At 40.4% G+C, this 12,278-nt stretch overlaps 1 protein-coding gene across 1 annotated transcript in view; it reads left to right on the forward strand.

The window, feature by feature from the left end:
* TOP3A (topoisomerase 3alpha) overlaps nucleotides 1-12,278 on the forward strand; it is a 493,378-nt gene that overhangs the window by 170,077 nt on the left and 311,023 nt on the right. The gene's annotated exons all lie outside the window — the stretch shown is intronic.

A 12,278-nucleotide genomic window follows, 5' to 3' on the forward strand; every position in this document is an offset into this window, starting at 1 on the left:
GTTTCAAATTGTCAAGAGTTTAGGTATAAAATTTTGGAAGTTATACAACCCCATGTTGTTTACAATGATACCATGAAATAAATTGTAATTAGGTGAATATATTTCTAAAATTAGTTGAATATATTACCTCTTTGATAATTAAATATTGCTCCATTGGTAAAATAGGTATGCAGTATCGTGTTTCTAATCAACGTTATTATTCTTGTAGTTGGACATACTGAAGTATTATTGTAAATGCCAATAAGTTATAAATGTCAAAATGCCTAATGACAATCTGTTGATTATTATCGAGTTCATGGTTTCTCTTAGGTGGTAATCATGATTTTGATTATCATCATTTAATGTGTTACAAATAAAAATAATAAATAATAAGAAACAGCAATGTTACAAATAAAAACAAATAATAAAAATTAGCTAGTAAAGGGTTCATATTTACGTAATGGTGCATACTGTAGCCCCTCACTCATGAGTCATGACCAGTCAATGCTATATAACACTCCATCCGAATGACATTGTGGATCATGTTTCATTCATCTTATTCAATAATAATACATATCAATTCATATCTACAAGTATTCTTGTAATATAATGAGTGTGTCTAATGCACTATACCTTCTATAGGAAGGTGGACAATATGATGCAATCCATCTTTTTGTTAAAAAAAATCAAGGATGTTTGGGTTTCTGCCCCCCTTAATCTACTATCATGGAGCTAGCTTTCAACGTAGACTGTTTCTTATAGATTCTTATTGGTCTTCTTGTTTGTTTGAAGTGTCTTGAACAACATTGGTCTAGGACCCCCCCTTGGGTAGTGAAGGGTGTGCTCCTACTAGTTGCAAATATTGATTTGGGGTAAGATAGGATGTGCTCTAAGCCTCAAGTTTTGCAGGGAGGCTTGGACACATGCATTTCAAAGAACCCAGAAACCGTTTTGGGAAATTCCACCCAGAGACGATTTTATTAAAATAATTAATATTTTTAATGGATTTCCTAAGTCTAAACTTAGAAAAATTAAAATATTAATGGGTATTAATCTAATTGTGGGTATAACTTCTAGAAAAAGACATAGATCAAGTCAAAATGATATGAGCCTTTGATTGGGAGTTAATCTAGGCCGTTGGTTGTCCAACAAGAGGATATAAGAAGGGGCTTGAGGGTCAATTGGAAAACACACCGAGAGATCAAGAGAACAAATTTCTGAAGTGAGAAGTTTTTAGGAGGAAATTCTGATCAACGAGATTTCTTGCAGTTGAGGGGCAGGGATAGTTGGGTTGGAGTATGTTGATTTGGGGTAGCATCGGATGTGCTCTAGCCATGAAACTTGGTGGAGAGGCTAAAGCACATGAAATATCCAAGACCTAGAAATGGTTTGGGCAGATTCTAAGCGGTTTGGGAGATATTAAAATAATTAATATTTTTAGTGGAGTTCCTAAGTCTAAACTTAGGAGAAATAAAATATTAATGGGTATTAATATAAAATTGGGTTAGAAGGTTCCAAAAGTCATGGATCAAGCCAAATCTAATCTTAGCCGTTGATTATAGATTTAATCACGGCCGTTGAAGGACCAATAGAAAAGTATAAGAAGAGGCTTGAGGGTCAGTTGGAGAATACACTAAGGGAGACCAGTCAGTTCGATTTCTGGAGCGGGGTTAGTTGAGAAATTCGAACTAGTGGTCTAGAGAGTAGCAGGAGGCAGCAAGTATGGAACAAAGAGTCGGGAACAACACCAGAGGACCAACGCAGAGGTTGGAGAGGCAAACACAGAGCCTCTCAGGCAGACGCAGAGGCCATAGATTGCGCAATCACTAGAGGGCCTGCGTGGGTGATGCAGAGAGGTCCAATGCTGACGTAGAGAGGTAGGAGCTGACATAGAGGGTCTGAGAGCTACACAAACTTCAGCTAGGCTGACACTGAGACTGGGAGAAGTGCTGTAGGTTTTTCTCTCTGTTGGGTAAGCTAGTTTGGCACCTAGTTGTACTGAAGAATTGCTGAATAATAAAATCCTCCCTTGTTGCACCGATTTTCCCACATTGGGCTTTTCCGGGGACTGTTGTCCAAAATATTTGTGTCAATGTGTTGATTCTTGTGCATGTGTTTGTTTCTGTATTATGGTGTGATATCTGCAACATAATTTATTTTAATGTTTACTCAAGGATTTTCATAAATAACTTATTGGAAAATAAGTAGGTAAAATAAATTAGTTGTTGCAGTGATAGAATTTTCACATGGTATCAGAGCAAGTAACCAAAGACAGGAAGGGAAAATCAATCATGGGTCGAGACCATGATGCAAAGGCATCTACGTCAAGAGACTCGCATAGATTTTCAGAAAATTGCACAAGAGAAAGTGATTTCGATTTCTCTATGTTGGCTTCCAGGCTGGAAGAAGAAGTGGCTTGTGTGACTAGCTCTGCATCATCAGAGGTATGGTATATAGACAATGGAGCCTCTTGGCATATGATGGGAATCTGGGAATGTTTCTCAGATTATCGGGAGGAGAAAATGAACTTTCAGATCACCATGGGGAACAAGGCAAAGTGTACTCCAGTAGGGAGGGGTACCATAGTTTTTCAAACAGAAATGGGAGAGCGGTTCTGTGCTACCAATGTGCTGCATGTACCAAGATTGGGGATGAACTTACTTTCCGTGTCGCAACTTCAAGGCAAAGGCTATGACGTTTTCTTCATCAAGGAGAAAGTATACGTCAAACACCCGAGCTGGAAAAAGAAAGTGCAGATCGGGATCAAAAGTAACAGGTTGTACAGACTACAACTAGAATCACCAATGGCACTAATAGGCAGTCATGGAGACAAGGATTTGAACGAACTATGACACAGAAGAATGGGACATTTGCACCATGGGGCTCTAAGTATTCTCAGCAGCATTGTAATAGGAGTTCCGGATCTTAATACGGAACGAGATGATGTATGCAGAGGATGTGCTCTAGGAAAGTATGCCAAAGTAGCATTTCCTAGAAGTAAAAATAGGGCCAAGAGTGTACTAGGATTGATACACTCAGATATCGACGGACCCATGTCCACTAAAGCTCTTAGTGGTGCCGAGTACTTCCTCACCTTCACTGATGTCAACTCAAGGAAAACTTGAATTTATTTTCTGAAAACCAAGGATGAGGTTTTCTGTCGATTCAAAGAGTTCAAGGCTCTGGTGGAGAATCTGATTGGGAAGAAAATAAAAGTTTTGAGCTCAGATAATGGTGGAGAGTATGTTGATAAGGACTTCATTGATTTTTGTGCTAAGGAGGCCATCAGAAGTGAGTGACAACTCCTTACAATCTGGAGCAGAATGGAGTAGCAGAAAGCAAGAACAAGACTATTGTAGAAGCAACTAGGGCCATGATGTATGATCAGGATATGCCAAAATTCCTGTGGGTAGAAGCATGCAACACAACAATCTATGTTCATAATAGAACTACTCATCAGCATTGGGCAAGATTACTCCAGAGAAAGTCTTCACAGGGAAGACGTCTGAAGTCAGTCATTTCAGGATATTTGGGAGCTTAGCATATTGCCCCATACCCGAGGAAAAGAGGAAGAAGCTGGATAAAACTGCAAAGAAAGGATATCTAGTGGGATATAGCGAGAACGCTAAGGCATACGAAATCTATCTTCTAAGGAGCAGGAATGTAGTAGTTCGACGAGATGTGAAGTTCATGGAGGATAGGGCTTTCAGAAAATCTCATGAAATGCCTTCCAAGGAGCAGTCAAAAGAGGAGCCGTTGGTCAAGCCTCTTCAACCAACGGAAGAAAAGAATTCTTCCTCGAGTCAAGAAGAATCATAGGATGGGGAGGAGCTAACAAAAACACCTGCTGGCTGAGGAAGAACGAGCAGGGAACTTCGTCAGATTCTGCGAGATGCAAAGGACTTCATCGATGCGCCTAGGAACAATAAGAGGGAGCGAAAACAACCAGATAGATATAAGGCATTAGTAGCTCAAGATGGGGAGCTTGCCAGTTTTCAGGAGGCAGCACAACATCAGGTTTGGCTGGATGCGATGGTAGAGGAGTACAACTCCATAATGGTGAACAATGTCTGGGAGGTAGTGCCAAGGCTTCAAGACAAATCAGTGCTAGGTTTGAGATGGATCTACAAGATCTAGTACGCTGCAGACGACAGTGTTGAGAAATACAAAGCTAGGTTCGTGGCTAAGGGGTATGCTCAGAAGGAAGGAATTGATTACGAAGAGACCTTCGCCCCGGTAGCCAGGTATACATCTATAAGAACCATGATATCTCTTGCAGCACAGATGGGGTGGGAGATTCATCAGATGGATGTCAAAACGACATTTCTGAATAGAGTGATAAAAGAAGAGGTATACATTGAACAACCATAGGGCTTTGAGACACATGAGAATAAGTCTCATGTATGTAGATTGAAGAAAACTTTGTATGGGCTGAAATAGGCACCTAGAGCATGGTATGGTCGAATCGATGGCTACTTGCAGAAAATGGGATTTATCAAGAGTGACATAGATCCAAATCTCTACTATCTGGTTGTGGAGAATGAGCCTCTAATCTTAGTATTATATGATCTCTTCCTGACTGGATCGTCCGGGCTCATAAGGGACTGCAAGAAAAATCTAGCCACGAAATTCGACATGAAGGATTTAGGACGAATGCATTATTTCGTGGGTTTGGAAGTTTGGCAGCAAAAGGGGAGATCTTCCTTGGGCAAGGGAGATATGCTACAGAAATCCTGAAGAGATTCAGGATGGAGAACTGTAGATCCATGGCTACTCCATTGATCACCAACTAGAAGAAGATTGATGCATCAGAAGACAAGGATGCTGATCCCACCTTATATAGGCAGCTCATAGGGTTCCTGATGTATCTGGTCAATCCCAGGCCAGACATTTGCTACACTATCAACACTCTCAGTCAGTTCATGGTGGAGCCAAAGAGGGCGCACTAGGTAGCAGCCAAACATGTTCTCAGGTATTTACAGGGAACAGTCAATTATGGACTCTTGTACACCAGGAGTAAGGTTATCAGATTGAGTGGGTTTACTGATGCAGATTGGGCAGGAAGTTCAGTGGATCGGAAAAGTACCTCTAGGTATTGTTTCAACATTGGATTAGGAATGACCTAGTGCAGTAGGAAATAGAAATCTGTGGCTCTGAGCTCATTTGAGGTAGAATATATGGCTGCGAGGACAACTTCGTGTGAGGCCATATGGCTTAGAAAACTACTTGTGAACCTATTCAAAAGAAAGATGGAGGCAACCAGGATCATGTGTGATAATCAGAGTTGCCTCAAGCTCTCTGAGAATCCAGTGTTTCACGATTGGTCAAAGCATATTGATATCCGATGTCACTTTGTCAGAGACTGTGTCCAACAAGGAGTTGTACAATTGAGCTACACTCCTACAGGAGAATAGGTGGCAGACATCCTCACCAAGGCCCTTGGAAGAACAGAGTTTGATTATTTCAGGGAAAAGATGGGGATGATAAGGAATCCATTTCAGTAGCAGAAATGGGGGTGATGTTACCTATGCTAATGCTAGGCCTCCCTGCCCAGGTTGGGCAGGGAGGCCTAGCATTAGCATAGGTACCCAAGTGGTATTTGCCTTTTATTACACTCCTTTTCTATTGATTTTTGTAGCATAGATTTTTCTCTCTGTTGTGTAAGCCAATTTGGCACCCAGTTGTACTAAAGAATTGCTGAATAATAAAATCCTCCCTTGCTGCACCTATTTTCCCACATTGGGTTTTTCTGGGGACTGTTGTCCAAAATATCTGTGTTGATTCTTATGCATGTGTTTGTTTCTGTATTATGGTGTGATATTTGCAGCAAAATTTATTTTAATGTTTACTGAAGGATTTTCATAAATAACTTATTGGAAAATAAGTAGGCAAAATAAATCAGTTGTTGCTGTGATAGAATTTTCACAGAGTATCTTCCTCAAAGCCTAGGATACACCACAGAGATAGGTAGAGAGACACCAAAGGGGTTGACCCTGAGCCAGAAGGGCCCACACAGAGCTTGATGCTGAGCCAGAAGGGCTCACGCAGACGCAGCTCAATCACCCATGCAAAAGTTCGAGTTTTGTAGAGGAATTGACATTTCTGAGTCGGGAGGGCTGGAAATTGCTCCAGAAGGTAAGACATTTCCTGGTTGAGCTGACGCAGAGCCTCAGAGAGCTCCACGCAGGCCCACGCAGTTACTGCGTAGGGGCAATGTAGTTGTAGCCGGGGACAGTTGATTCAGTTGCCAGAACAACTGGGATTTGCCAAGTAGAGTGAGGTAATCTCACAATTCTTCTCTGCCAGTTGTATTTCTCTGTAACTGGATTACTGGGAGGGCATCCAGAGTTGTATTCAGAAACTACTGCTTAATAATATAAAACCCTCAGAGGTGCTTAACTGTTTTCCCGCATTGGGTTTTTTCGAGGACATTTGTCCAAAAATAACAGTGTCTATTGTGTTGTATTTTCTTTCTTGCTCAGTATCTTGTTTCCGCTTATAATTTAATTAAGTGAAGGTTGCAATAGTATTTACTTCGATATTTACTGTAGAACACAGTAAATAACTTGTATGGATTAACAAGTAGGAGAAGTAATATCAGTTTGCTGCAGTAGAGATTCCTGTTGTGGAATTTTCACAACAAATTGAGATAGATCACCACAACTTTGGGGAAGATGAGACTTGTAGACTTTATTGCCAATATAAGATAAAGCATGAGGGACATTTCATTTTTAGGTGTCTAATTTTCCATTAGATTTGAGGATTATTTCTTACCCTTCATAGAGATTTAGGGGAATCACTCTCTACCTTCTTCCATTATCTTGATTAGGGATTTTTAGCCTTATTTATTAGAGAGATGGTTTCTTTTAGAGGGTAGGCCTAACGCCGCTCCTCCACCTAGCTTGTTGATCACATCCTTCTTTTGACCCATCATGCTTAATGGGAGTGTCGATTGTTATAAGATATTGGAGATATTGACATGGATAGTAGTAGATCTATAAAATTAGTGTCTCTTTAATCAAGTAACCCCATGATCAACTTATCATACTCGTTGTAGTGTATAGGGCTTGCTACTTCCTCCTATCCCCAAAATATTTTTGTTGGACATGTGTGCATCATTGGATTCCCCCCCTCTTCTAGGAGCTTGTCTACCATCAGTGTTGGGAGAGATTTCGTGCATAGTTCTTCGCAACATTTTTTATCCAAGTTGTCTCCTCTTAATTCAAGACACTTTCCACATGACTCTTTAGGTTCATTATTTGTGCCTTGATATTGAATGATGAGAATATAGGTTCCCTTCTAGTTGAAACACGAAATATGTAATATTCCTTTATTTATTGATTTAGCTAAAATACCAAGAAAATGTTACAACATAAATTTTAATAAAATGTTGTACAAATCCACACAAATTTTCATGAAATTCCAACACAATTTCATACAAGAAATATCGGCACAAATGAAATTGCAGATATAAAACCCAAAAATGCTGTAACTCAAAATTACACACAAGATATGGTAGCAAACTCAACAAAATTCAACCTTATTATATTGAATAGGGTTCTGATAACCTGTTACAAACACCAACAAATGTCTGACAATAGCTCCCCATCTTTCATTACGTAACTAGAAATGAAGCCCAAATTGGAGATCTGGGTGATCCCCACTTCCAGCCTACAAATTTGCTCCAAATCTGCTCACCAACTGATGCTGATGAAGCTCCATGAGATTTTTGAATGAAATCTCCACAAAAGTGAGTTGGGATATCGTTCAACACACCAAGAAACCGAAGGGTTTTCATCCTAGGGCTCTCCGAACCTGAAGTCACTTTTAATGCTATAAAATGATTAATTTGCCTCTATAATTCCTCCGACCACTAAAAGTCACTTTGTATCACCCCATCCTATAGATCTCTTAATCCTGGTTCCAACGAGCTATTACACTCTCCTATTTCTCCAAATAAATCTATTCCAAATAACACCTTTAGCATATTTAATTAAAATATGCTTAATAATAGCGAAATTTTATGAGAGTCATTGGAATGCAACGAAACCAAGAACAAACAATACAGAACTGATCCTGATGATGGAATATAGCAAGTGAACCTCGTCGAATCCCATAAAACTCCTCTAAAACCCTTTGGGCCCACTGTGGACATAATCTCGCTCCTGTCACTTCGCTAACAAAAACCTTGGAAATCCATCCTAACCGCATCATAAGAGAAACAAAAAATGGGGATATATAAATCCTCTCACCTCGAGATTGCATGCCCTCGTGCAATTCACATTTGCCAATTGTAAAAGTATTTGTACACCAATACCAATATCCCTTATGAACCATTGTGTTACTTCATTTCTTCGTGCCACCCAACCATGAATGGAACCCTCAATACCTAGATCCCAAACAAACCTTTGACTCATCTTGCCACCAATAGATCCACTTGGATCCCAATTCCACCTTGGCGATCCATCATCGCCCATGTCCTTTAGCTCCAATTATACTCTATCCTTGACTATGGATGTTGCTCCAAAAATTATCCACTCAGTAGGATACCAACTCATCACTTCTCTCCAATCCATCCCCTAGCAAGGACCTTGTGAATAAGTGCCCATATGAGAGTCAATGCTACCATGCCAATGTTGGGCTAGTGCAATTAGAACGCTGATGAACTGTTGGCCTGTATCTCTTTCTTGGCCAACCTGTAATTCTCCTCTGAAAGATTCAACCTTTTCTTGCTCATACCATATTTTCTTTGCTCCATGCAAAAGTGGACTTGTGCTACCACAATCTTGATCTATATTCTCCTGAATAGGGTTGCTCTGAAACTCTAGAATATGCTTCCTTGGCTACCCAGTTAGGGATGTTAGATGTTCCCCAAAGCTAGACAACTTGGCTGTTGACTTGGCACACATAACTCCAAGCTCCTCAAGTTTATTGATCTGCTGCAAAATGGTGCCTTAAAGTGTCTGGGTTCTCTTCTACATTGCCATAAGATTTGTCCTAAAATGCTCAATCTTCTCCTGGTGGCTATGATCTAGAAGTCCTGTGGCCTTGTTGGATTCCTTTGCATCTACTTGCACCTCATCAATGGCTGGTACCAAGGATGAATGCTCAACCATCTCATCCATCACTATCACTTGAGCCTTCAAAAGGCTCTCCAAAAGAGGAAACTCATGATCCTCATGATGCAAATTTGAGTCATGCTTCTCCTCTTGATAATGCAAGTCAAAGTGCTCCTTGTCCTTTCCAAATCCGAACCCTCCAAAAATTCTTCTCATAAAATGTTTTTTGAGATGAGGGTTGCCATTGATGGTTGCGAGCTGTCTCAATGACTCGTCCAACCTCTATTGGCCTTTGGCCAAGTTACTCCGGATCCTTGTTAGATTATCCATGAGCTAATAAATTTGCAAATCTCCAATTTCCCCTTATGTTGACAACCATTAAAACACCCTCCCAAAATTCAAAGGCTTGTTTCATAATTATTTGCTAAAAATTTAGGGTTTTGACAAAATTTGCAGAGTCAAATTCCCCAGCTATCAGATAAAAATGCAAACTCGGAAATTAAGTTGCATTTAAAGGAATTCGTTAGAGGAACTATTTACTTGAGATGCTGAGATGGAACGTGATAATATGCTTCAGAATGCAGGTTGCTAAATTATGCTGACCTTATATGCCCTTATATTAGTAATTCATTGTAGCCAAGAAAATTCAATCTTGCTCAACTCTTATCTGGCCACTTAATTCGACCCAATTATTTAGATAATGCAACCTTCAAAATCCATGTTCAGTGAAAACTGAACATCACAATAATTACACTCACAACGGCTACTAAAGAATTGACCTCCAGAATTGGCTATTCGTCCTAGGAAATACATCCTCCTTTTTTGAGAATCCAACCCACAAAATCTTAGACCAACTTGGTCTCCAACTCTTGAAAATTCGACCCCTTTATACAAGGCTTGACTTTAGCTACTACATTTATACTTCGGCCTCTAAGAAAAACCATGAGGACACACAGTAGTTTGGCCTAACTCGGCGCTAGTTACACTACGGAAATTGGCCCCTTTGATTTATCAGTGTGACCTAAGCTCGGATGCTGCAATCCCTTATGAGTCTTGGTCTTTGTTACCCACCACTAGTGGGTGACCCCTATAGGAGAAAAATTTCTCCTAGATTTGTCTTCAATTGACAACCACCACTAGACAGCTCGATGTGCTACCATTATCCACCGCCTGAGCTAGTGATTGTGTGCTCACCCATCTGTTATGATCATATGCTTGAAGGTGGGCCTTCCAACCCCTGGAGGTATGACTTTTCATTATGTAATTGGGTGTTTATGCTTGCTTTTCATGGGCACATTTGGACATGGATTAATAGGGGGATTCAATGGAAAGAATGGGCTTGGATTGTACTCTTGTTCCCTTGTGCCAACTTGGTGGTTATTGTATCCTAGTCCTGCGAGATCTTGTCTATTAGCTACTAGCTTTAGGAATGGCACTACATGGGAAACCCTAATTTGGTTGAATGGTCCTGCTTCTGGACACCGTATATATCAGTCCCCTTTGCTCATTATAATCCCTTTGCACACTTTTCCCATTCGGGTCCACATTTGTCCATTGCGTCCACAAGTTGTTAGCACCCCCCTCCCCTTGTCCACACTTTGGGTGAGGCCTAGAATGATGCCCTGAATGTTGATGAAGTTAAAAAGAAAGATAAAAGTGTAATTTGGCCACTTACAACAGGAAATGTACCACAAAATGCAAACGATAGCCGAGACATAAAAATTTAGCGCATGGGCGAAAGCCAAGCATGAGCTCTACCCACTATCGCTATGGCCATCACCCTGGTTCATAGGGCCCCTATGTATGCCCCCTGCATCATTAAGGAACCCATGATTATTCCAACCCTTGGTGGTCAATGAACTGCCCAACCTTAAGGGGGTAATCGCTACTACATCATACACATCATGCTCTCATCCCCTGAAGCCCTGAGCAATTAAGAAAGAAAAATCAATAAAAGGCAAAAGGCATATAAGAAGGGTGGAAAAACAAAGGCTGAAGTAACTCATGTACCAAGATTGCTCCCTCCTACATTCATATACCCAAGGTGTGGGCTTACCTCATTCTAGCTTCCCTTGTACCATGGTATTTGACTTTGAGCCTTCTCCATTTCCCCACTTCGTTCCATGATCATTTCACATGACACCTGCCATTTAATGGATGTACCATGGACTTGCCACTCCCTTCGAGGTTGATAATAGGGTCTTTTATTAACCTCTCTTGTCGAGCAAGGTAACACCTGTACATTTTAAAGCCCAGTTGGAACGACATGCCACTATGGAGTGTCCACTTTTGCCCGTGATTTGCAGTCTTATTTACTCAATTGCACTGATGATTGATTGTATTGGAAGGTGAGACGACACATTGGATCTTATACATGATTGTAGGTGGGTCTTCATCTTGGACTTGGCCTCCCTATACTGGATCCAAGCCCTCCAGAGGGTCATAATGGCACTTGTAGGGTGAGCGTTGAGAGCCATAAGCCTCCACCATGTAGAAATTAGGTTGTAGATTTGCAACTGCTCATGAAGTTTTAATCAAAATCACAAGACACAAACCTACTTTATTTCTTTGCAGACATTAATTCATAATTTAGAACAAAAATCTCTGACATGCAAGAAGAAATAACACATGCAATAAGTATTTTTATCTTGGGAAAACAATCTGCTTAAAACCCCAATGTTTGCTTGCATTAATCAAGTGAATAGAGATGTATTACAATTGGTTTGCTCAACTGTCACCCTGCAAGTACATAACCTATCTCTCTGCTTAGTAAAGGCCTCTGACCCAGACTTAGCCAAATTTTTCCTCGGCTTGAGCTCCTATTTCCTTGCGCTGTTCCTTGAAGAATTAGCCCCTATTATTTATGAAATTCCTCTAATTGAATTTTCCTTAGGCTGATCATCTAACTGCATGCAACACTTGTACACTCAAGACTAGTCTACAACTGATGTTACATTGCCTTGAAATCTCCACCTCAATTGGGTAACTTGAATTCTTTGCATACACTAGCTATTTTGGGCTGATTGATCAGTTAGCTAGATGATCACTGAGTTTCACTAAAGTTCCACTGCTTAACTGACCTTCCACTAGTTCCTCCAAAAGTTGGAACTAGTTTAACTGAAAACATCCTGAGATAACTGACCTTGCTTGCTACGAACTAGCAATCACACATGCAAAACTGAACTCTAGCTCCTCCAACTCAAATTTACTGAGTAAACTAGATGACACAAGCCATGTCAC

This window comes from Pinus tabuliformis, chromosome 3_2, assembly GCF_031772625.1.
Source record: "Pinus tabuliformis cultivar Carrire ecotype Pingquan chromosome 3_2, CPIR1, whole genome shotgun sequence".
Taxonomy (NCBI): domain Eukaryota; kingdom Viridiplantae; phylum Streptophyta; class Pinopsida; order Pinales; family Pinaceae; genus Pinus; species Pinus tabuliformis.